Genomic DNA, 24,914 nt, shown 5'->3' on the forward strand with positions numbered 1-24,914 from the left:
GAGTGGAAGACGGCTTTTAATACTCCGGAAGGGCATTATGAAAATCTGGTCATGCCATTTGGTCTTACTAATGCGCCTGCGGTATTCCAACATTTTGTCAACGATATTTTTAGTCACCTTATCGGGAGATTTGTTGTGATACATCTTAAAGACATCCTGGTCTATTCCCCGGATCTGGATACACATAAGATCAATGTGAGACAAGTGCTGCAGATATTAAGGGCCAACAAATTGTTTGCTAAGTTAGAAAAATGTGTGTTCCCCGTAAAAGAACTGCCATTTCTGGGGTATGTGTTGTCAGATTCAGGTTTCCGCATGGATCCAGAGAAAGGCCGGGCGATTATAGACTGGGATCTGCCTGAGAACCTGAAGGCATTGCAACTAGAGTTGAGCGAACACCTGGATGTTCGGGTTCGAGAAGTTCGGCCGAACTTCCCGGAAATGTTCGGGTTCGGGATCCGAACCCGACCCGAACTTCGTCCCGAACCCGAACCCCATTGAAGTCAATAGGGACCCTAACTTTTGGGCACTAAAAAGGCTGTAAAACAGCCCAGGAAAGAGCTAGAGGGCTGCAAAAGGCAGCAACATGTAGGTAAATCCCCTGCAAACAAATGTGGATAGGGAAATGAATTAAAATAAAAATAAAAAAAATAAAAATGACCCAATATCAATTGGACAGAGGTCCCATAGCAGAGAATCTGGCTTCACATCAGCAGAGAATCAGTCTCTTCATGCCATAGCAAAGAATCTGGCTTCATGTCAGCAGAGAATCAGTCTCTTCATGCCATAGCAGAGAATCTGGCTTCATGTCAGCACAGAATCAGTCTTTATGTCATAGCAGAGAATCAGGCTTCACGTCACCCACCACTGGAACAGGCCACTGTCACACATTTAGGCCCCGGCACCCAGACAGAGGAGAGCGGTCCCGTAACAGAGAATCTGGCCTTATGTCAGCGCAGAATCTGTCTTCATGTCATAGCAGAGAATCAGGCTTCACGTCACCCACCACTGGAATAGGCCACTGTCACACATTTAGGCCCAGGCACCCAGGCAGAGGAGAGAGGTCCTGTAACAGAGAATCTGGCCTTATGTCAGCACAGAATCTGTCTTCATGTTATAGCAGAGAATCAGGCATCACGACACCCACCACTGGAACAGGCCACTGTCACATATTTAGGCCCAGGCACCCAGGCAGAGGAGAGAGGTCCTGTAACAGAGAATCTGGCCTTATGTCAGCGCAGAATCTGTCTTCATGTCATAGCAGAGAATCAGGCTTCACGTCACCCACCACTGGAACAGGCCACTGTCACACATTTAGGCCCAGGCACCCAGGCAGAGGAGAGAGGTCCCGTAACAGAGAATCTGGCCTTATGTCAGCACAGAATCTGTCTTCACGTCATAGCAGAGAATCAGGCTTCACGTCACCCACCACTGGAACAGGCCACTGTCACACATTTAGGCCCCGGCACCCAGACAGAGGAGAGCGGTCCCGTAACAGAGAATCTGACCTTATGTCAGCGCAGAATCTGTCTTCATGTCATAGCAGAGAATCAAGCTTCACGTCACCCACCACCGGAACAGGCCACTGTCACACATTTAGGCCCAGGCACCCAGGCAGAGGAGAGAGGTCCCGTAATAGAGAATCTGGCCTTATGTCAGCGCAGAATCTGTCTTCATGTCATAGCAGAGAATCAGGCTTCACGTCACCCACCACTGGAACAGGCCACTGTCACACATTTAGGCCCAGGCACCCAGGCAGAGGAGAGAGGTCCCGTAACAGAGAATCTGGCCTTATGTCAGCGCAGAATCTATCTTCATGTCATAGCAGAGAATCAGGCTTCACGTCACCCACCACTGGAACAGGCCACTGTCACACATTTAGGCCCAGGCACCCAGACAGAGGAAAGCAGTCCCGTAACAGAGAATCTGGCCTTATGTCAGCGCAGAATCTGTCTTCATGTCATAGCAGAGAATCAGGCTTCACGTCACCCACCACTGGAACAGGCCAATGTCACATATTTAGGCCCAGGCAGAGGAGAGAGGTCGCGTAACAGAGAATCTGGCTTCATGTCACTCAGCACAGAATATGTCTTCATGTCATAGCAGAGAATCAGGATTCACGTCACCCACCACTGGAACAGGCCACTGTCACACATTTAGGCCCCGGCACCCAAACAGAGGAGAGCGGTCCCGTAACAGAGAATCTGGCCTTATGTCAGCGCAGAATCTGTCTTCATGTCATAGCAGAGAATCAGGCTTCACGTCAGCCACCACTGGAACAGGCCACTGTCACACATTTAGGCCCAGGCACCCAGGCAGAGGAGAGAGGTCCCGTAACAGAGAATCTGGCCTTATGTCAGCACAGAATCTGTCTTCATGTCATAGCAGAGAATCAGGCTTCACGTCACCCACCACTGGAACAGGCCACTGTCACACATTTAGGCCCCGGCACCCAGACAGAGGAGAGCGGTCCCGTAACAGAGAATCTGGCCTTATGTCAGCGCAGAATCTGTCTTCATGTCATAACAGAGAATCAGGCTTCACGTCACCCACCACTGGAACAGGCCACTGTCACACATTTAGGCCCAGGCACCCAGGCAGAGGAGAGAGGTCCCGTAACAGAGAATCTGGCCTTATGTCAGCACAGAATCTGTCTTCATGTCATAGCAGAGAATCAGGCTTCACGTCACCCACCACTGGAACAGGCCACTGTCACATATTTAGGCCCAGGCACCCAGGCAGAGGAGAGAGGTCGCGTAACAGAGAATCTGGCTTCATGTCATTCAGCACAGAATAAGTCTTCATGTCATAGCAGAGAATCAGGCTTCACGTCACCCACCACTGGAACAGGCCACTGTCACACATTTAGGCCCCGGCACCCAGACAGAGGAGAGGTTCATTCAACTTTGGGTTGCCCCGCAATATAATGGTAAAATGAAATTAAAAATAGTATTGAATGAGGAAGTGCCCTGGAGTAGAATAATATATTGTTAAGGGGAGGTAGTTAATATCTAATCTGCACAAGGGATGGACAGGTCCTGTGGGATCCATGCCTGGTTCATTTTTATGAACGTCAGCTTGTCCACATTGGCTGTAGACAGGCGGCTGCGTTTGTCTGTAATGACGCCCCCTGCCGTGCTGAATACACGTTCAGACAAAACGCTGGCCGCCGGGCAGGCCAGCACCTCCAAGGCATAAAAGGCTAGCTCTGGCAACTTGGACAATTTGGAGACCCAGAAGTTGAATGGAGCCGAACCATCAGTCAGTACGTGGAGCGGTGTGCACAGGTACTGTTCCACCATGTTAGTGAAATGTTGCCTCCTGCTAACACGTTCCGTATCAGGTGGTGGTGCAGTTAGCTGTGGCGTGTTGACAAAACTTTTCCACATCTCTGCCATGCTAACCCTGCCCTCAGAGGAGCTGGGCGTGACACAGCTGCGTTGGCGACCTCTTGATCCTCCTCTGCCTTCGCCTTGGGCTTCCACTGGTTCCCCTGTGACATTTGGGAATGCTCTCAGTAGCGCGTCTACCAACGTGCGCTTGTACTCGCGCATCTTCCTATCACGCTCCAGTGTAGGAAGTAAGGTGGGCACATTGTCTTTGTACCGGGGATCCAGCAGGGTGGCATTTCAGTAGTCCGCACACGTTAAAATGTGGGCAACTCTGCTGTCGTTGCGCAGGCACTGCAGCATGTAGTCGCTCATGTGTGCCAGGCTGCCCAGAGGTAAGGACAAGCTGTCCTCTGTGGGAGGCGTATCGTCATCGTCCTGTGTTTCCCCCCAGCCACGCACCAGTGATGGTCCCGAGCTGCTTTGGGTGCCACCCCGCTGTGAACATGCTTCATCCTCATCCTCCTCCACCTCCTCCTCATCCTCGTCCTCCTCGTCCTCCAGTAGTGGGCCCTTTCTGGCCACATTTGTACCTGGCCTCTGGTGTTGCAAAAAACCTCCCTCTGAGTCACTTCGAAGAGACTGGCCTGAAAGTGCTAAAAATGACCCCTCTTCCTCCTCTTCCTCCTGGGCCACCTCCTCTTCCATCATCGCCCTAAGTGTTTTCTCAAGGAGACATAGAAGTGGTATTGTAACGCTGATAACGGCGTCATCGCCACTGGCCATGTTGGTGGAGTACTCGAAACAACGCAACAGGGCACACAGGTCTCGCATGGAGGCCCAGTCTTTGGTGGTGAAGTGTGTCTGATCTGCAGTGCGACTGACCCGTGCGTGCTGCAGCTGAAACTCCACTATGGCCTGCTGCTGCTCGCACAGTCTGTCCAGCATATGCAAGGTGGAGGTCCACCTGGTGGGTACGTCGCATATCAGGCGGTGAGCGGGAAGGCCGAAGTTACGCTGTAGCGCAGACAGGCGAGCAGCGGCAGGGTGTGAACGCCGGAAGCGCGAACAGATGGCCCGCACTTTATGCAGCAGCTCTGACATGTCGGGGTAGTTGTGAATGAACTTCTGCACCACCAAATTCAGCACATGCGCCAGGCAAGGGATGTGCGTCAAACCGGCTAGTCCTAGAGCTGCAACGAGATTTCGCCCATTATCGCACACCACCAGGCCGGGCTTGAGGCTCACCGGCAGCAACCACTCGTCGGTCTGTTGTTCTATACCCCGCCACAACTCCTGTGCGGTGTGGGGCCTGTCCCCCAAACATATGAGTTTCAGAATGGCCTGCTGACGTTTACCCCGGGCTGTGCTGAAGTTGGTGGTGAAGGTGTGTGGCTGACTGGATGAGCAGGTGGAAGAAGAGGAGGAGGAAGCTGAGTAGGAGGAGGAGGAGACAGGAGGCAAAGAATGTTGCCCTGCGATCCTTGGCGGCGGAAGGACGTGCGCCAAACAGCTCTCCGCCTGGGGCCCAGCCGCCACTACATTTACCCAGTGTGCAGTTAGGGAGATATAGCGTCCCTGGCCGTGCTTACTGGTCCACGTATCTGTGGTTAGGTGGACCTTGCCACAGATGGCGTTGCGCAGTGCACACTTGATTTTATCGGACACTTGTTTGTGCAGGGAAGGCATGGCTCTCTTGAATAAGTAGTGGCGGCTGGGAACAACATACTGTGGGACAGCAAGTGACATGAGCTGTTTGAAGCTGTGTGTGTCCACCAGCCTAAATGACAGCATTTCATAGGCCAGTAGTTAAGAAATGCTGGCATTCAGGGCCAGGGATCAAGGGTGGCTACGTGGGAATTTACGCTTTCTCTCAAATGTTTGTAAGATGGAGAGCTGAACGCTGCCGTGTGACATGGTTGAGATGCTTGGTGACGCAGGTGGTGGTGTTGGTGGTACATCCCATGTTTGCTGGGCGGCAGGTGCCAACGTTCCTCCAGAGGCGGAGGAAGAGGCCGAGGCGGCGGCAGCAGCAGCAGCAGAAGAGGCCGAGGCGGCAGCAGCAGAAGAGGTAGCAGGGGGAGCCTGAGTGACTTCCTTGTTTTTAAGGTGTTTACTCCACTGCAGTTCATGCTTTGCATGCAGGTGCCTGGTCATGCAGGTTGTGCTAAGGTTCAGAACGTTAATGCCTCACTTCAGGCTCTGATGGCACAGCGTGCAAACCACTCGGGTCTTGTCGTCAGCACATTGTTTGAAGAAGTGCCATGCCAGGGAACTCCTTGAAGCTGCCTTTGGGGTGCTCGGTCCCAGATGGCGGCGGTCAGTAGCAGGCGGAGTCTCTTGGCGGCGGGTGTTCTGATTTTGCCCACTGCTCCCTCTTTTGCTACGCTGTTGGCTCGGTCTCACCACTGCCTCTTCCTCCGAACTCTGAAAGTCAGTGGCACGACCTTCATTCCATGTGGGGTCTAGGACCTCATCGTCCCCTGCATCGTCTTCCACCCAGTCTTGATCCCTGACCTCCTGTTCAGTCTGCACACTGCAGAAAGACGCAGCAGTTGGCACCTGTGTTTCGTCATCATCAGAGACGTGCTGAGGTGGTATTCCCATGTCCTCATCATCAGGAAACATAAGTGGTTGTGCGTTAGTGCATTCTATCTCTTCCACCCCTGGTGAAGGGCTAGGTGGATGCCCTTGGGAAACCCTGGCAGCAGAGTCTTCAAACAGCATAAGAGACTGCTGCATAACTTGAGGCTCAGACAGTTTCCCTGATATGCATGGGGGTGATGTGACAGACTGATGGGCTTGGTTTTCATGCGCCATCTGTGCGCTTTCTGCAGAAGACTGGGTGGGAGATAATGTGAACGTGCTGGATGCACTGTCGGACACCCAATTGACTAATGCCTGTACCTGCTCAGACCTTACCATCCTTAGAACGGCATTGGGCCCCCACCAAATATCCCTGTAAATTCTGGCGGCTACTGGGACCTGAGGTAGTTGGTACACTAGGACGTGTGGCTGTGGCAGAACGGCCACGTCCTCTCCCAGCACCAGAGGGTCCACTAACACCACCACGACTATGTCCACGTCCGCGTCCTTTATTAGATGTTTTCCTCATTGTTCCCGTTCACCACAATTTTGAGAATGGCTAATTTGGGAATAGTTTTTCAACCCAGAACAAAAAGTGTGCTTTTACGGTCACTACAAATAACTTGACCAGCTAAAACAGTACAGATTTGGTTGAATAGAAATGTGAGGCCTGTTTTTTTTTGCGCTGTGTGACAGGTATAGGTTTAATCACAGAATCAGACTTCTATCTGCACGGTAGCGTGTGTCTTAGGTTTTTCTGAATGACACTATCAGCACCTTCAATGTAAGATATCCTTTTTGGGATAGATTTCAAGTAGGCCTCATATACCAAAAACTAGTTATTTTTTATTTTATTTTTAATTTATATTTTTATTGTAAGTTTTTTAAAAGTACAAACACGAACACAAATGTAGGGTTACAAGGTACTATGGTATAGACGCGCAGGCCTTGCTATTGTAATTGTCAGAAGTACAGACTTTATGGTTATAAATACATGTCAAATGCACGAGAGAGTCTGCTGAAGTCATGGTAGACAAATAGACAAGTAAAGAAAGAAATAGATAAGCGAACACAAAGACCAATATATAAGTCAGAGCCGTCTAGCATTGTTGTCTAGGTCCCGAACCAATTTTCGTGAGAAGGGTAGATAGTAGTCACTCTATTTATACCAAGAGGTATGATTAGACTCTAACAGTAGGGCAATATGAGGCCATTGTATGGGTTACATGTAGATAGGGCGAATTTTAAGCATTTTGTATATCTATATTCAGTGGCTGTAGGATCAGAACCTCCAGCAGGTTCTGTTAAGGAATCTAGGGTTTGGGTGATCTAAAAGTTATCCATAGTGCCCATTTTTTGAGGAAAACCCTGTGTGTACGGGATTCCCATGAGGAGAGTTCCTCGAATCTATGAATCTGGTCCATTTTCTGTATCCACTGATCTAGGGTTGGAACTGTAGTCTTTAGCCAGAATTTGGGTAGTAGGAGGCGAGCCGCTATAAACATCTGCGTAAATACAAATGGTAGCTTAGCTTTCCCATTGTCTTGGGAGAATGAAAGAAGAGCAATCTGTGGGGAAGGCTGGAACTTTGTTCCACAGACCTTGTTTGCTGTAGCGAAGATGTCGTCCCACCACCTCTGTATGGGAGGACATGTCCACCATATATGGAGGAAGGTGCCTCTCTCCCCCAGGCATCTCCAGCACCTATCAGTAGCCGAACCAGCAAATCTTGATATCTTATCCGGGGTGTTATACCACCTTGTGAGGATTTTGTAACTGTTTTCCCGGATCCTGACACAGCGGGATACACCGTGGGGGGAATCAAGGAACCTGGGCAGTGAGTCAAAGGGGATTGTGATGTCTAAGTCTAATTCCCATTGCCTGACGAAGGATGGTTTAGCTAGCATGGGGGGTATACGTAATTTGTTATACAGCCGAGAGGTGAGCTTTCTGGGCAATATTTGTGAGACAGATAAGGCTTCAATCCAGACTAAGGGGCGAAGAAGGTCTCCTGCTTTGATGTGCTGTTTTAAGTAAGCCCTACGGTAGGTTACTGGGATGAAGTCACATGGGTGAGGGTTAAGTAGGGCATTCATGTCCCTAGAGTCCATCCATTCTCCAGACGGAAGAGCTAAGGATATTAATGGTGTCGAAGAGGACAGCAATCCTGGTGAGGTGGCATTCCTTAGTATATGGGGGGCTGTGTTCAGTGCATCTGATACTGTAAGTGTAGGCGAAGGGAAAGGGATGGAGCAGTGTGTTTGTGATAGCCACTTCCATGCTTCTAGTGTGGCCCGAATGATTGGATATGCCGACATATGGCGATAAAGAGCGGTTTCCTGGCCCAATAGTAGTGCCCTAGCTGGTGTGTTCAGTATGTCCATTTCTATTTGTGCCACTGTGGAGCATGAGGAAGGACTCAACCAGGCTAGTGCGCGAGATAGAAGGATAGCCCTCCCGTATAATTCAGGGCTTGGAAGGCCTATCCCTCCTGCATGTCTGGGTTTGATGAGGAGTGAAAGGGACAGCCTTGCTCTCTTCCCATTCCAGATGAAAGAGCTAAATTTCCTCATTATCGAGGTGTAATATTGCTTGGGAACAGATATGGGGAGAGCTTGTTGCAGGTATGTGAGTTTGGGAAGTATCAAGGACGAGAGGATGTTCTTTCGACCAAACCAAGAGAGAGTTGGATTAGCTCGGGCCAGATTATCAATGGAGTCGAAGATAGATTTCCTCAGGGGAATATAGTTAAGGGAGAAGAGCTCCGATATGTCGGAGCTAATTTTAACCCCTAGATACGTAATGCTAGGGGATGACCAGTTAAATGGGGAGTCCTTCATTAGGAGAAGTCGGGTTGGTTGGGAGATACCTAGGCAAAGAACCAAAGATTTATTGGCATTGATTTTAAAATCAGATATTGAGCTATACGCCATGAGGTGAGTCTGCAATTTAGGGAGGGATGTTTTGGGGTTAGTTGTCATTACGAGAACATCATCCGCAAAGGCGGCGATTTTCTGCTCCCTGCCTCCCAAACATAGACCCCTTACCTCCTGGTCCAATCTTATGTTTGCCAAGAGAGGCTCCAGGGCCAAGATGAACAAGAGAGGGGATAGAGGGCAGCCCTGACGAGTCCCATTCCCAATGGGGAAAGAAGGCGATGTGTTGCCATTGACTAGGACAGAGGCTGTAGCTTTTTTATACATCGAGAAGACTGCCTTGATGTAGGGATCAGGTAGGCCAAATCTCACTAAAGTTTGTTTTAGGTATAACCAGTTGACTCTATCGAATGCTTTTTCAGCATCCGTGCTGAGTAAAAGCAAGGGGGAGGCGAGTCGTTTTGCATGACAGAGGGTGTTAATAACTCTTGAAGTGTTATCCTTGCCCTCTCTATTGCGGATGAAGCCCACCTGATCTCCATGAACAAGGTGAGGGAGTATGATAGCGAGTCTGTTAGCTAACATCTTGGCCAGGAGCTTGAGGTCTATGTTTAGGAGGGATATGGGCCTGTAATTAGCACATAGTCTAGTGTCCTTCCCTTCTTTGGGGATGAGAGTAATATGTGCCGCGGTCATATCTCTTGATAATGGGATTCCCTTAAGGGTCTGGTTGCATACATCTAGCAGGTGGGGAAGGAGTATTGTCTGGAAAGTTTTGTAATAGGCCAATGGTAGGCCATCTGGGCCTGGACTTTTCCCTGTCGGCATTTGATTCATTGCGTTCTTTAATTCTGTTAGGGAGAAGGGGGCTGTAAGATATGTTTCCTGATCCGGGTCAATTCTAGGAAGTTTGGCTGTCTCTAGAAAGGAAGATGTCAAGGAGGTACGATCTTCAGGAGTTGTTGATGGAGGTAAGTTATATAAGTCATTATAAAAGGAGCAGAATTGAGCGGCAATTTGTTCAACTGAGAAGATGGGAGTCCCTTCCTGTGATAAAAGTTGATGGACAAAGTTTGTGGATCTCCTCCCTTTGATTCTGCTCATTACAAATTTGGTGGCCTTATCCCCGTGAGCAAAAAACTTGTGTTGAGAGCTCATGTGGTATTTAGCAGCTCTAGCAGCTAGTAGGGATTTGAGTTTTGCCCTATATTCAGATAGTTTTTCGAAAAGAGCATCAGAGGATTTAGCTTTATGTCTTGTCTCATGTATCTGAATATTTTTCAAGGTTTCGTCTATTTCTTTTTCCCTCGCTCTCTTAAGGTATGTGCCCAGGCTAATAAAGTACCCTCTAACTACAGGTTTGTGTGCATCCCAGAGTGTATTGGCCGATACTGCAGGGCTTTTGTTGAGAGAGAAATATTCAGCTATTTGTTTGGAAATCCGATCAACTGATTCTTGGAATCCAAGTAGTGTCTCATTTAAGCGCCAATTGAAGCTCGAGGGCATCACTCTAGGGGCCCTAACTGTAAGATAAATTGGGGAGTGATCTGATATATGGATAGTTCCAATGGACGTCTCACTACACAGATGTAGATGCTCCTTAGAAATAAACAGGTAGTCTATTCTGTGGTATGTTTTGTGTGTCGGAGAGAAAAAAGTGAAGTCTGATATGTTCGGATTGAAGGACCGCCAGGCATCTACCAGATGTAGATCCCAAAGGGTATTCCTAATACTTTTAAGGAAACTTTTAGAATGAGACGATTTGCGTGTGGAGATATCTAGTTGAGGACAAAGGGCAACATTAAAATCACCTCCAACAACTACTATACCCTCTTTAAAAGCCTCTATGATAGGGAAGATGTCAGAAAACCATCGGGGTTGGCCAGTATTGGGGGCGTATAGGTTGACAAAAGTGTATGTTTGTGGCCCAATAGAACCCTTAAGTAGGATATATCTGCCTTCAGGATCCAGATTTTGGCTAAGAAATTTGAAGGGGATTTTCCTCTGGAACCCTATACTGACTCCACAGGATGCTGAAGAGTTACTCCCACAGTGGTACCAGTTAGAGTAGTGTGAAAATCTCATGTCTGGGTAGTGATTAAACCGTAGATGCATCTCCTGGAGGAAGACCACCCCCGCCCCGGCTTTTCTCAAAATGGCAAAGACTTGGCTCCGTTTAGAAGGGGAGTGAAAGCCCTTGACATTGTAAGATGCCACTGATATGTCAGCCATGATTTGCTATGTGTGTGATTTTACCTTGTAGCTGTTGTGGCCCTCTCCCAGGAGACGCATTGAATCCGCTGTGGATCTTTCTCTCTCGTACCTTTGGTGTCGCTCGTGTATCAGGGGCAATCCTATCTGACATGTAAGTCAAGTACCTTGAGTTAGGGGAAAGGAAAGGGAGTAAAACAAAACATAGTGAACAAACAGAGAAAGCAAACATAGACATAACATTTGATGTCTAAATCTAGTGGGGGTTACTAGGTCTGTAGACCGTTTAAGAGAACGTTTGACGCCCTGTGATATGCGATGATGGAGCAGAGTCAGACCAAATGCAATAATGGACTAAGTGGACTCTGGGCGTTAGTGTTAAGGCTAATAGGCTTCGCGTTAACAGTGGGAGCCCTAGGGCCTAGCAATGAGATATGCCAGTTAAAGAGACATGATTATTTATATCAACAGTAATATATACAAACAAGTCTCTCTAGTGATCTTGTGAAAGGCTTCTCGGAGTGAGGTGATGACCACTCTTCTTAGAGCGTGATGACTTTGGCGTGCGCAATATCTCGAATGGTGCCACTTTAGGTATTTCGGGTAAGGAGCCAAGATCTTGAAAAAGTTCCCAGTTCTCAATCCTCATGGGAGGCACATTAAGGATCTCAAATGCAGATGTGAGGTCTGTATAAGACGAGATGTTCACTCTCTTTCCAGCGTATGCGAAGGATATTCCAAAAGGAAAGGACCAGCGGTAAAGCACTTTTTTGGCGCGTAGCCAATCTGTTAAGGGCTTAAGGGCTCTACGTTTCTTTAATGTAGATGGAGCTAAGTCCTGGAAAACTTCTATCTTGGATCCCTCAAGAGCCAGGTCAGGGTGAGCACGAGCTGCATCCAGGACAGCTGCTTTAACTTGAAAATTCAGGTACTTACAGATAATGTCTCTGGGTGGCTCATCCGGCTTGGGCTTAGGTCTGAGGGCCCTGTGTGCCCGTTCTATGGTTATCTCATGAGGAAAATCAGGCCCCAGCAGTGATCTGCTAATTTCGGTGATGGACGCTGAGACCTCTCCTGGGGTGACCGACTCTGGCACTCCCCTGAATCTGAGGTTGTTCCGACGCCCTCTGTTTTCTTGGTCTTCTAGGGAACAGTGGATGTCATTCAAATATAGGGCACAGCGACGAAAAGAGTCCGTTACAGCAGACTGATGATTCAGGATTTCTACCTGGTGATTCTCCAGGCTCTCCACCCGGTCCCCTATTTGTCTCACATCGCTCCTGCAGGCGGAAAGCTCCGCTAATATTGGCTCCATAATTCTGCTCAGAGCGCGATCAAGATATTCCCTTGTGACCGGAAGATCGGAGCTGGCTTGCTTTTCTTCTCCGGTGGTGCAGGGGCGCGCTTATGCGCTTTGGCCTGCGGAGTCGGCGCCATCTTGGGTTCTCTGGCAGCCACTGTAGCGACGGCTTTCTTTAGGAATTTTTCCATTTCGCCTCCTGCAATCTGAGTTTTGGAGTGTGTCGGGGTGTCCACATACTTGCTGTTCCCGATCTTGACCATCTCCGTCTTTGTAGGCTAATGTTTGCAGGCGTCAGGGACGAATCTCTTTACAGAGCACGGAGCTATGCGACCATCTTCATCCGGCGCTAGCTCCGCCCCCACCAAACTAGTTATTTTGAGAATGGCAAATTTGGGAATAGTTTTTCAACCCAGAACAAAAAGTGTGCTTTTACGGTCACTACAAATAACTTGACCAGCTAAAACAGTACAGATTTGGTTGAATAGAAATGTCAGGTCTATTTTTTAGGCGCTGGGTGACAGGCTCAACTTGCCCCTGATGTAGTATATGGCCAAAAAATAACCACACTGTTGATGGTTAAATGAACTTGGGTGACACAGGCTCAGCCTGCACCAGATGTAGTATATGGCCAAAAAATAATCAGACTGTTGATGGTTAAATGCACTTCGGTGACACAGGCTCAGCCTGCAGCTGATGTAGTATATGGCCAAAAAATAACCAGACTGTTGATGGTTAAATGCACTTCGGTGACACAGGCTCAGCCTGCAGCTGATGTAGGATATAGCACAAAATAACCAACACTATTGATGGTTAAATACACTTGGTGATAGCTTGTGCTGGCGCACCACAAGTCACAAAATGGCCGCCGATCACCCCAGAAAAAAAGTGATCTAAAAACGCTCTGGGCAGCCTCAAAAAAGTGAGCAAGTCAATATTAGCACTTCAATGATCCACAGCTGCAGATCGATCACAGAATGAAGTCTTTTGGAGGAGTTAATCTGCCTAATCTCGCCCTAACGTCGCAGCTGCAACCTCTCCCTATGCTTCAATCAGCAGAGTGACGTGCAGCGCAACGTGACCCAAGCTTATATAGAGGCTGGGTCACATGCTGCACTGGCCAATCTCAGCCATGCCAATAGTAGGCAAGGCTGTGATGGCCTCTTGGGGCAAGTAGTATGACGCTTGTTGATTGGCTGCTTTTCAGCCTTTCAAAAAGCGCCAAGAAAGCGCCGAACACCGAACCCGAACATGGACTTTTACGAAAATGTTCGGGTTCGGGTCCGTGTCACGGACACCCCAAAATTCGGTACGAACCCGAACTATACAGTCGGGTTCGCTCATCCCTAATTGCAACGCTTCCTGGGGTTTGCCAATTTTTATAGAAAGTTTATAAAAAACTATTCCTTGGTGGTCAAACCACTGACGGACATGACCCGAAAGGGATCCGATTTTTCCAAATGGTCACATGCAGCCAAAACTGCCTTTGCATCTCTGAAGGAGAGATTCACCTCGGCCCCTATTCTCGTACAGCCAGATGTCTCGCTTCCTTTTATTGTAGAGGTTGACGCATCAGAGGTGGGGGTGGGAGCGGTACTATCTCAGGGCCCATCCCCTGGTGAATGGCGTCCGTGTGCTTTCTTTTCGAAGAAATTGTCTACTGCAGAAAGGAACTATGATATTGGCAACAGGGAACTTTTGGCTATTAAGTTGGCTTTTGAGGAGTGGCGTCATTTTTTGGAGGGGGCGGTTCATCCCGTCACGGTGATTACTGATCACAAAAACTTATTATATCTGGAGTCTGCTAAACGTCTCACCCCTAGACAGGCTCGGTGGTCGTTATTTTTTACTAGGTTTAATTTTGTAATAACTTATCGCCCGGGGGCAAAAAATACTAAGGCGGATGCATTGTCTCGAAGTTTTCCTGGAGGGGGTGATGTTGAGGTACCAGAGCCCATTTTGCAAAAGGGGGTGGTGGTCTCTGCATTACACTCAGGTTTAGAGGGGAGGGTGTTGGAAGCTCAGGGGGACGCCCCGGCCTCCTGCCCCTCGGGTAAACTGTTTGTGCCAGAAAATTTACGACTGGAGATACTAAAAGAACACCATAACTCCACACTGGCAGGACACCCAGGTAGTAGGGCAACCTCTGAGTTAGTGTCTCGTCGGTTCTGGTGGCCTAAATGGCGCCTGGAGGTGTTGAATTTTGTGTCTGCATGTGCTACCTGTGCTCGTTCTAAGGTAGATCATACTCGTCCGGCAGGGCGTCTTTTACCTCTGGCCATCCCCAACAGGCCTTGGACGCACCTGTCAATGGATTTTATTACGGATCTACCAGTATCAGCGGGGAAGACTGTTATCCTTGTAGTTGTTGACAGATTCAGTAAAATGGTGCACTTTATTGCTCTTGCCGCATTGCCTAATGCTAACACACTGGCTCAGGTTTTTATTGACCACATCGTGAAGCTTCACGGGGTCCCTTCCGATATTGTTTCGGATCGTGGTACCCAATTCGTTTCTAAATTTTGGAAAGCTTTTTGTTCTTGTTTAGGGGTTCATCTGTCGTTTTCTTCATCTTTCCATCCACAGTCCAACGGTCAGACTGAACATACCAATCAAAACCTAGAGACATATTTGAGATGCTTTGTTTCCGAAAATCAGGAGGAATGGTCATCTTATTTACCGTTAGCAGAGTTTGCCATTAATAATCGTCGTCAAGAATCCACCGATAAGTCACCATTTTTTGGTGCGTATGGTTTCCATCCTCAGTTTTGTACGTTTAGTGAGGGGGGGCCGTCTGGGATTCCCGAGGAGGAACGATTTGCGTCTTCACTTTCTTCAGTGTGGCAGAGTGTGCAAGAAAGTTTGAAGAGAATTGGTGGTAGATACAAACGTGCGGCTGATAGGAAGCGCTCTGAAGGTCCGGACCTTGGGGTGAATGACTTGGTGTGGTTGCCTACCAGAAATATCAAGTTGAAGGTTCCCTCGTGGAAATTAGGTCCGAGATTTATTGGTCCTTATAGGGTAATTAAGATCATTAACCCGGTGGCTTTTCGTCTGGAGCTACCTCAGACTCTAAGGATCCATAATGTCTTCCACAGATCTCTGCTTAAGAGATATGTAGAACCTCCTGAACCATTGCCACTACCGCCTCCACCGGTGGTTGTTGATGGCAGTCTTGAGTTTCAGGTAGAAAAAATTGTTGATTCACGATATGTTCGCCGCTCTCTTCAGTACCTGGTGCACTGGAAAGGTTATGGTTCCGAAGAGAGAATGTGGGTTCCAGCATCAGAGATAAAAGCGGACAGACTCATTCGGGCTTTTCATAGCTCCCATCCGGAGAGGCCTGGTCTTGAGGGTCCCATGCCACGAAAATCCATTAGCGATCCAGTATTGGCGTCCCCTGGCGTCTACTGCGCAGGCGCCAGTATATGCCGATAAACCGCGAGATCCTGTCAGGTCCCGCGCATGTGCACATAACGTCTGAGATAGGCGCTCGTGCGCAATGCATCGGGACTCGGCAGGACCCGCGAGAGTTCTCCATTTCACGTGCATGCGCCATGCGTGATCAAAGTAAGCACAATGGTATTACACCATTGCGCATGTCTGTAGGGGCGAGACCTTGTCTGACCATTAAACCGGCAGACAAGGGTGGAGCAGTGGTGGTCATGAATACGACTGACTATGTGGATGAGGTATATCGCCAACTGAACGACGAAAAAGTATATCGCAGGCTTTCAGGTGACCCCAAGTTTGAGTTCTTGAAAAAGATCCGGGGGGTCCTGGATTCCGCTAGGGAAGAGGGTGTGATCAATGATAAGTTACACTCCTTTCTCTATGTGGAACGGCCTAGGACTCCGGTAATATATATGTTGCCGAAAATCCACAAGTCACTCGTTTCTCCACCAGGTCGCCCGATAGTATCAGGCATAGGTTCACCATTCTCCCAGATTGCAATTTTCCTGGACAGGATTCTATCGCCATATGTTTCCAGGGCGAAATCGTATATAAGGGATACCACACATTTCCTAAATGAAATCAGCGGAATACAACTACCAGCACATGTCATTCTAGCATCGTTTGATGTGGTTAGTTTGTATACGTCCATCTCGCACGAGAGGGGGGTGGGTGCGGTTAGAGAATGTCTGGCTGACTCACCATATTCCATGAGATGTAGGGAATTTTTGATCACGCTCTTGGACATTGTGCTCACCTGTAACTATTTTATGTTCCAGGATGAGTACTTTGTCCAATTGCGTGGGACCGCTATGGGCTCAAATGTGGCACCAAATTATGCCAATATCTATATGGCTCATGTAGAGGAGATGTACGTCTATGTTAGCCACCACTTCAGACAAGTTCTGGGGTGGTGGCGTTACATAGACGACATCTTCCTACTGTGGACAGGTTCCATTGGAGAGTTACACCAATTCGGTGATTTCCTCAATGAAATTGACCCTGAGGTCAAGTTCACGTTGGTCAGCTCAGAAACCAAGATTGAATTTTTGGACGTGACTGTAAGTAGACGGGGGGATTTTTTACATACTGACTTGTTCATTAAGAAAACGGACAAAAATACACTGCTCAAATATGATAGTTGTCACCCTAGAAGCATGGTTAGGTCATTAGCCTATAGCCAGCTTCTTAGGGTCAGGAGAATAGTGCAAGGAGATGAGGAGGCCTCAGATAGACTCAACTCGATGGGCCAGAAATTCATCAAGAGGGGGTATCCTAAAAAACTGGTGCAATTACACAAAATGAGGGCTATGCAACAATCTAGGGGAACCCTTTTGAAAAAATGTACAAATAGGATAAGGGATGAAAAACGCATTCCCTTTATTACGCGGTTCTCGCCGTTGAGTGACAAAATCGGCAATATTCTGAAGGGACATTGGCCCATTTTGGGTAGTAACTTCAAGAGCATTCCCGAGTTTGCCAATACTCCCATGATGTCCTATAGACGCACACATAACATTAAGGATCAACTCGTGCGGGCTGACATCGGTACTAATAAGATCTCATTCAGCTCTTATTTTGGAGCATCTAAGAAGGGAAGTTTCCCTTGTCATGGCTGCGTGAACTGTCCCCTTATGTTAAGAGGAGCGAATTTTGTGCACCCACGGACTGGAGAGGAATACACGATTAAATATCATTTAACTTGTGATTCCTCCTATGTAGTGTACCTGCTTGAATGTCCCTGTCGTCTCCTCTATGTAGGGGAGACTACATGGGACGTCAAAACAAGATTGAATCATCATAGATACACCATTAGGAAAAAGAGGTTAGATCTTCCAGTGTCTAAACACTTTACGGAAGCAGGGCACACTAGCCTTTCAAAAAGCGCCAAGAAAGCGCCGAACACCGAACCCGGACTTTTACGAAAATGTTCGGGTTCGGGTCCGTGTCACGGACACCCCAAAATTCGGTACGAACCCGAACTATACAGTTCGGGTTCGCTCATCCCTAATGCCGAGCTGCTTGCATAGTGACAGCTGCATTAATACCATTCGGCAGAGGGAGGACTACTGGCTCTCCACCGTGTTTGATCTGGACCCAGCATAGTAGTTATATTCTTGTACATAGGAGGCAGTATTATAATAGTTATATTCTTGTACATAGGAGCAGTATTATAGTAGTTATATTCTTGTAAATAGGAACAGTATTATAGAAGTTGTATTCTTGTACATAGGAGCAGTATTATAGTAGTTATATTCTTGTACATAGGAGCCAGTATTACAGTACATAGGAGCAGTATTATAGTAGTTAAATTCTTGTACATAGGGGGCAGTATTATAGTAGTTATCTTCTTGTACATAGGAGGCAGTATTATTGTAGTTATATTCTTGTACATAGGAGCAGTATTATAGTAGTTATATTCTTGTACATAGGAGCAGTATTATAGTAGTTATATTCTTGTACATAGGAGCAGTATTATAGTAGTTATATTCTTGTACATAGGAACAGTATTATAGTAGTTGTATTCTTGTACATAGGAACAGTATTATAGTAGTTGTATTCATGTACATAGGAGCAGTATTATGAAAGTTATATTGTGGAACATAGGAGCAGAATTATAGTAGTTATATTCTTGTACATAGGGGCAGTATTATAGTAGTTATATTCTTGTACATAGGAGCAGTATTATAGAAGTTATATTGTTGTACATAAGAGCAGTATTATAGTAGTTATATTATTGTACATAGGAGCAGTATTATAGTAGTTATATTATTGTACATAGGAGCAGTATTATAGTAGTTATATTCTCATACATAAGAGCAGTATTATAGTAGTTATATTATTGTACATAGAAGCAGTATTATAGTAGTTATGTTCTTGTACATAGGAGCAGTATTATAGTAGTTATATTCTTGTACATAGGAGGCAGTATTATAGTAGTTATATTATTGTACATAGAAGCAGTATTATAGTAGTTATATTATGGTACATAGAAACAGTATTATACTAGTTGTATTCTTGTTTATAGGAGCAGTATTATAAAAGTTATATTCTTGTACATAGGAGCAGTATTATAGTAGTTATATTCTTGTACATAGGAGCAGTATTATAGTAGTTATATTCTTGTACATAGGAACAGTAATATGATAGTTGTATTCTTGTACATAGGAGGATGTATTATAGTAGTTATATTCTTGTACATAGTAGGCAGTATTATAGTAGTTATATTATTGTACATAGGACCAGTATTATAGGAGTTTTATTCTTGAACACAGGAGCAGTATTATAGTAGTTATATTCGTGTACATAGGAGGCAGTATTATAGTAGTTATATTCTAGTACATAGGAGGCGGTATTATAGTAGTTATATTCTGGTACATAGAAGCAGTTTTATAGTAATTATATTCTTGTACATAGGAGGCAATTTTTATTAGTATAAACAAGCAAAAATACAATAATACATTCCAAAATAAGAATGAACAAACAATTATTAAACTGAAATCATACATATCATCAAAATAATAAATTTATAATAACTTTAACTTAAGAGTCCATTGCAAATAGATGGGAGAAAAGATGAATAAATAAACATAATTTCAGGATACATGAACCAAAAATTACTCCAAATATACATTCCTCCATAATTTTTCATTCTCGCCCTTTCTCCTAACTTCTATAGATCTGATCCACCTTAGCTCCGACAGGATGAGGTTTACGGCTTTCTCATGATTGAAGGGCTCACTGTGGATGGACACTCTTGTTCTTGTATGCCAGTGATAGTATTTAACGATGGTAATAATCAGATGCATGGTCCCCCGGTCAATGTCAGCTACCTGTGATGTCACACCATATACAATGTCTGGGTAGGTCAGAGACTGCAGTCTTGGGATTTTTAGCTTGCTGGTTATCTCCTGCCATATCTGTCGCCCCCTCCGCAGCACTTGGTTATAAAATGTTCCATAGTCTCCTCCTGCTGACAGCCGAAGGGACACATGCGATCTAGAACACTCAGGAACTTTAAATTGCCTCTGACAAAAAGCTTCCCATGGAATGACAGCCAGGCAATGTCAAACAACTTTGCAGGAAGCCTTGGTCCGTTGAGGAACCTAAGACTTTTCTGCAAGGTGGCTGTTGTGCAGTCTCTCAGTGTCGGCTGCAAGTTATAGAAGGCCCTACAAATCCTTATATAGAGATCCTTCCTGGTCTTAGTCTCCAGATACACCTTGTCTATTCCCCATTTCTTCACACACTTTAGACCATATTCCAGGTACTGGGGGAGGAAGCCACGAGTAAACCGACCCCTCTTGAGACTGCCGCCTCGCACCCAAGACTCTGCAAAAGGCAATATCCAGTCCCTGACACTGTTCACCCACAGGGAGCTGCTGTTTGAGTCCAGGCAACCAGAATTAACTTTCAGAAACATGGAGTCAAAGAACACCCTTGGATTTAACATATCCAGCCCACCCTCTCTCCTCTGTAGGTAGGTGATCCCTCTTTTTATTGGGTTCAACCTGTTCCCCCACAAAAGTTGGAAGAACAGGCTAAAGAGCCTAGCCAATAAAGGTTCTGGCAAAGGAAAGACAACAGAGACGTACAAGAAGACAGGGACCAGGTAAGTCTTCAACATAGTAACCCTTTCTCTATAGGTCAGCCTCCAGTTCTTCCATCGCTGAACCTTTGCATTTCCGGAATCCAACTTTTCTTCCCAATTTAGTTTGGCATTATCTTCCCTCCCAAATTTGACCCCAAGGATTTTAATATAGGTGGAGGCCTTTGCAAATTGTGGCAGATCAAAGTCTGGATCAGTACTTAAAGTCCAGAGAGCTTGACTCTTCTCAAGGTTGACTAGAGACCCTGAGGCCTCCGAGTAGCTTCTGATGGCTGCAGACAACATCTCCACCTCTCGAGGCTCAGATATCACCACAGTCACATCATCCGCATAGGCAACTACTTTCAAAGGCAAGCAGTGGGGGACCAGCACCCCCTGAAAATCACACTCCTGCAGTGACCTCAGGAACGGGTCCAAGGCAAACACATACAGTAATGGACTCAAAGGGCAACCCTGTCTCACCCCTGCCTCTACTTCAAAAGTGTCCCCTTGCCAACCATTGATTAGAGGAAAGCTCTTCGCCTCACAATATAAAGTTTTCAGCCAATCTACAAATTGTCCTGGAATACCGTACTTTGACAAAGTGGCCCATAGATACTCGTGATCCACTCTGTCAAAGGCTTTAGCCTGGTCCAGACCTACAACATATCTCCCACACCTCAGAGCTTTACATCTCTCAAACATCTCCCTTATCGAGATGACTGCTCCAGAGATGTTCCGCCCTTTTACTGTGCCAAACTGACAGCCTGCCAACAGTGCCCGGGACAAACAGACTAACCTAGAGAACAGGATTTTTGCCAGAATCTTCCTGTCGACATTCAAGAGGGCAATCGGCCTCCAGTTCTTGATGTCACTAGGCTCCTTACCTTTAGACAGCAGAATTAGCGAGGACACCCTCATGGACGGAGGCATCAGGTGATTTTCTAGACAATTTTTGTACACATCCACGAGGATTGAGGCCAAGTGGTCTCTGAACTTCTTATATAATTCTGCTGTTATACCATCTGGACCTGGTGCCTTCTTCAGATGTAACTGATCAACGGCCACTTTAACTTCCTCCACCGTCAATTCTGCTGTCAAAGGAGAAAAGTCCACATCATTAGTATCAGGGCCTGGAGTTGCCTCCAAGAATCTTCTCTTTATCCAAAACCTTCTTCTGAAACAAGTCAGCATAGTAAGATCTCACCACCCCCAGGATACCCTCCCGAGATTCCTGCAAAACACCCTGGAAGTCAGTGAGACCTGCCACCGATTTATTAGCCACACGTTCCCTGCAATTCTCAAAGGGATCAGGAGCCCCTAAGGTCTCATAATCCCGTTCCAGAACCAGGGAGGTGTACCTGCTGTACTGATACTGCCTTATCTCAGATTTCAGTCGGTCGATCTTTTGTTTTTCATCCCCACCCGCCGAATACAGTGACTCCAATTCTTTCCGCAGCCTGAGATACTGGCTATACTTACTCTTCCCTCTTTTAACTGACAGTCTCTGTAAGAGGGATCTGATCTCCACCTTGACATCCTCCCACCAGTCGGCCACGTTGTTATAAAAGTCCACTCTCTGTAGCCGAACCTGGAAAAGAGAGTGGACATAATCCTGGACATAGACATCATCCAGGAGGCTGGAATTAAGCCTCCATAGCCCTCTACCAATATCAGAGCGTCTAGTGGCTCCCAAGCAAAAAAACAAAGCCAGGTGGTCAGAGTAGGGGACGACCTTCTCACTTATCCCGCTAACAGTCTCTGTGGGGTTCACAAACGCCATGTCGATTCTACTGCTTCTGTCAGCACAAGAATATGTGAAGTTTGGCTTTCTGCCACCCCATGTGAAGACATCACTTAGGCCAGCCTGCGATATTATGTTACTTAAGACTCTGGAGTCTCTGACCACCGCTCTGCCCGAGGACCGGTCACCTGATGACAAAGTGACATTAAAGTCCCCCGCCATTACCACAGGTATAGAGGTGAAAAGATACTGCTTCACATCATTAAACAGCTGGATTCTCTCAGCCACTGTCTGTGGACCGTAGATGTTAATAAAGCGGAGCCGTCTACCATGGATGGTCACTTCCAGCACCAGGCACCTTCCCATAGCTACCTCCGTTAACCTGTGCACAGTCACGTCATTGGTGTTAAACAATATGGCCACCCCGGTATAAGGCTCCACAGCCAGCGACCAGTAAGAAGGACCAGACCGCCATTCACTCTCAGCCTCACGCAGATGCCCCAAGGTATTCAAACGTGTCTCCTGCAGAAAGATGACATCTGCATCCAGGTATCTGAGGTGATCGTATACCGCGTGTCTGGTCCTTCTTACTTTGACGCTGTTCACATTGCTCGAAGCAACTTTTAGAAAAAACCCAGCCATCACAAGACAACAGAGAAAGAGCAGATAAGTGACTCCCATCATCATAGGTCAGGATCAGAGGCTTCCTGCCTACCACCGGTCTCCATATCTGACTCTACAGGGGCTTCTACAGGAGGGGGCTTCTTCTTTGTTGGGGGGTCCCCTGTGTCTGCCTCACACTCATTATCTATTCTCTGTTGCTCTTCCTCATAATCCCCATCAGACTCTGATAACGCCTCATATCTGTTTGATAGGACCATGACGCCTGCACCGGTACTGACTTTTTTCCTGGTGTTTTGGCCCAGGTTATGTTCCTCCTCAGACTTACGGAAAGACTTATCTTTTTTCCTCCTTTTGTTCCTCTTGGCCTCTTCATATACAGAAGGTGATACAGAGGCGGCTGCCTGAGACTGGTCCTGAGTGACCACCTCCATGGTGCCCTGTGTGTTCTCTGAAGGCTGAGGTTCGGGTGTTGTCTCACCTGACCCCTGTTGTACCTCGTGCCTCGTCAATATGGTCCCTGACATCAAAGCCTCCTCTTCTATAGCGCCTGCGGCCTCCACTAACTCCTCATCTGGAAGCTCCCTGCATACGTTATGCCAGGCATCTGGGCAATCCTTATGTGAGTGGCCTATCTGTCCGCAGAGATTGCATCTAACGTTCTTACACGTGACACTCAGATGGCCGAGCTCACCGCACAGGTTGCACTTGACCACTGTGCACACATTTGCCACATGACCGACCTTGCCACACTTGAAGCACTTTCTAGGTTGCCCAGGATAGAAACAGACGCCCCTCTCTCTACCGATAAAGAAGGAGTTAGGGAGATGTAAGGTGATGTTTTTGTGCTGGCGCAGCTTCACCAGCACCTTCCACCCTCCAGTCCAGACACCATCATCGTCCCTGTTCTTAGTGAGGTCGGACACGAGGTCACAGTGCCTCCGGAGCCACACCACAATGTCCTGGGGAGGAACAGATTCATTCCAGAAAATAACATTCACAATAACAGTGTCTGGCTTGGAAATGGGAATGAAAATAAACTTATTCCAGCCCTCGGTGTCTCTAACCCTGGCAAAGTTTGCCCAGAACCTATACAGACTAGACATAAGCTTAAAGCTGACATCATAGCCCTGCCTGTCTGGTAGATTTATCACCGCCAGGATGTCCTCTGGAGCAAACCCCATCTGGTGACACAGGAGTTCCCTCACCACAAACCTCCTATCGGGGAGGTCTTCTTTGGTGCCTCAGTGTTTAAACCTCACCACGTTCCTCCTCTTAAAGGCCTGGCCTGTATAGCCTGCACTGGGGGTGAAGGATGGAGCGCCGCGGCTCCAGGCATTTCTGGGAGGATCCTGACGGGGCTCACTACCCTGAGTATTGGGGCGAGTGTCTCCACTAGAGGGGCTTGACGGGGGGGCACTACCCTGAGTATTGGGGTGCGCGTCTGCACTAGAGGGTTGTGTTAAGGGGGGGAAATTACAGACATCATTCTGTACACCTTCCTGACCGCCATCCACCTCTATATCCCACACAGACTGTACAGTATCCCCAGCCCCCGACCCCTCATGTACAATATCAATGTCCCCGGTCTGTGCCCCAGTAACAGAGCTCTCCTGCGTCTCCGCATCACCCTGACCCATGGATACATGTCCACTGTCCTGCCGTTGGGCTGGCTCTGCTGGGACTTGTGGTGCCACATATCCAGGATGTTGCTCAGGGACAGCTGAAGGTTCTTGCGGCTGCACTTGCCCACCTCCCTTCTGGAAAGAGAAACTTGCAGGCTTCAGTATTGGTTCTGTCACATGCCGGGGCTCATCTGGGGACACGGACCCTGATTGTGCTCTAGAGGAGCAGGATCCAGAGTCACTGTTCTGTCTATGCTGTGAGAAACGTTCCTGGTTCCTGTAGGACTCGGCCAGGGGCCCCATCCTCTCCAGGACACAGTCCATCTCCTTCACCACCTGTGCCAGCTCTATGCTCAGTGAGTGCAGCTTGGTATCGTACAATGTGTTACTATCGGGGTGCGCAGTTTTCAGGTTATATACACAGTCTATCTGCATCTGCAGCAGTTGTTTGTGGTGCTTTAACTCCTCCATTCCCCTTACCAGAGTCGGGATCTCCTCCGCCATCTGCAGCTCAGGTGCTCGCGTGGTCTCCTTCACCTGCGGTCCTGGTCGGGGCAGGGGTCCAGGCTGTTTGGATTCAC

The sequence above is a fragment of the Bufo bufo genome, chromosome 5 (assembly GCF_905171765.1).
Source record: "Bufo bufo chromosome 5, aBufBuf1.1, whole genome shotgun sequence".
NCBI lineage: Eukaryota > Metazoa > Chordata > Amphibia > Anura > Bufonidae > Bufo > Bufo bufo.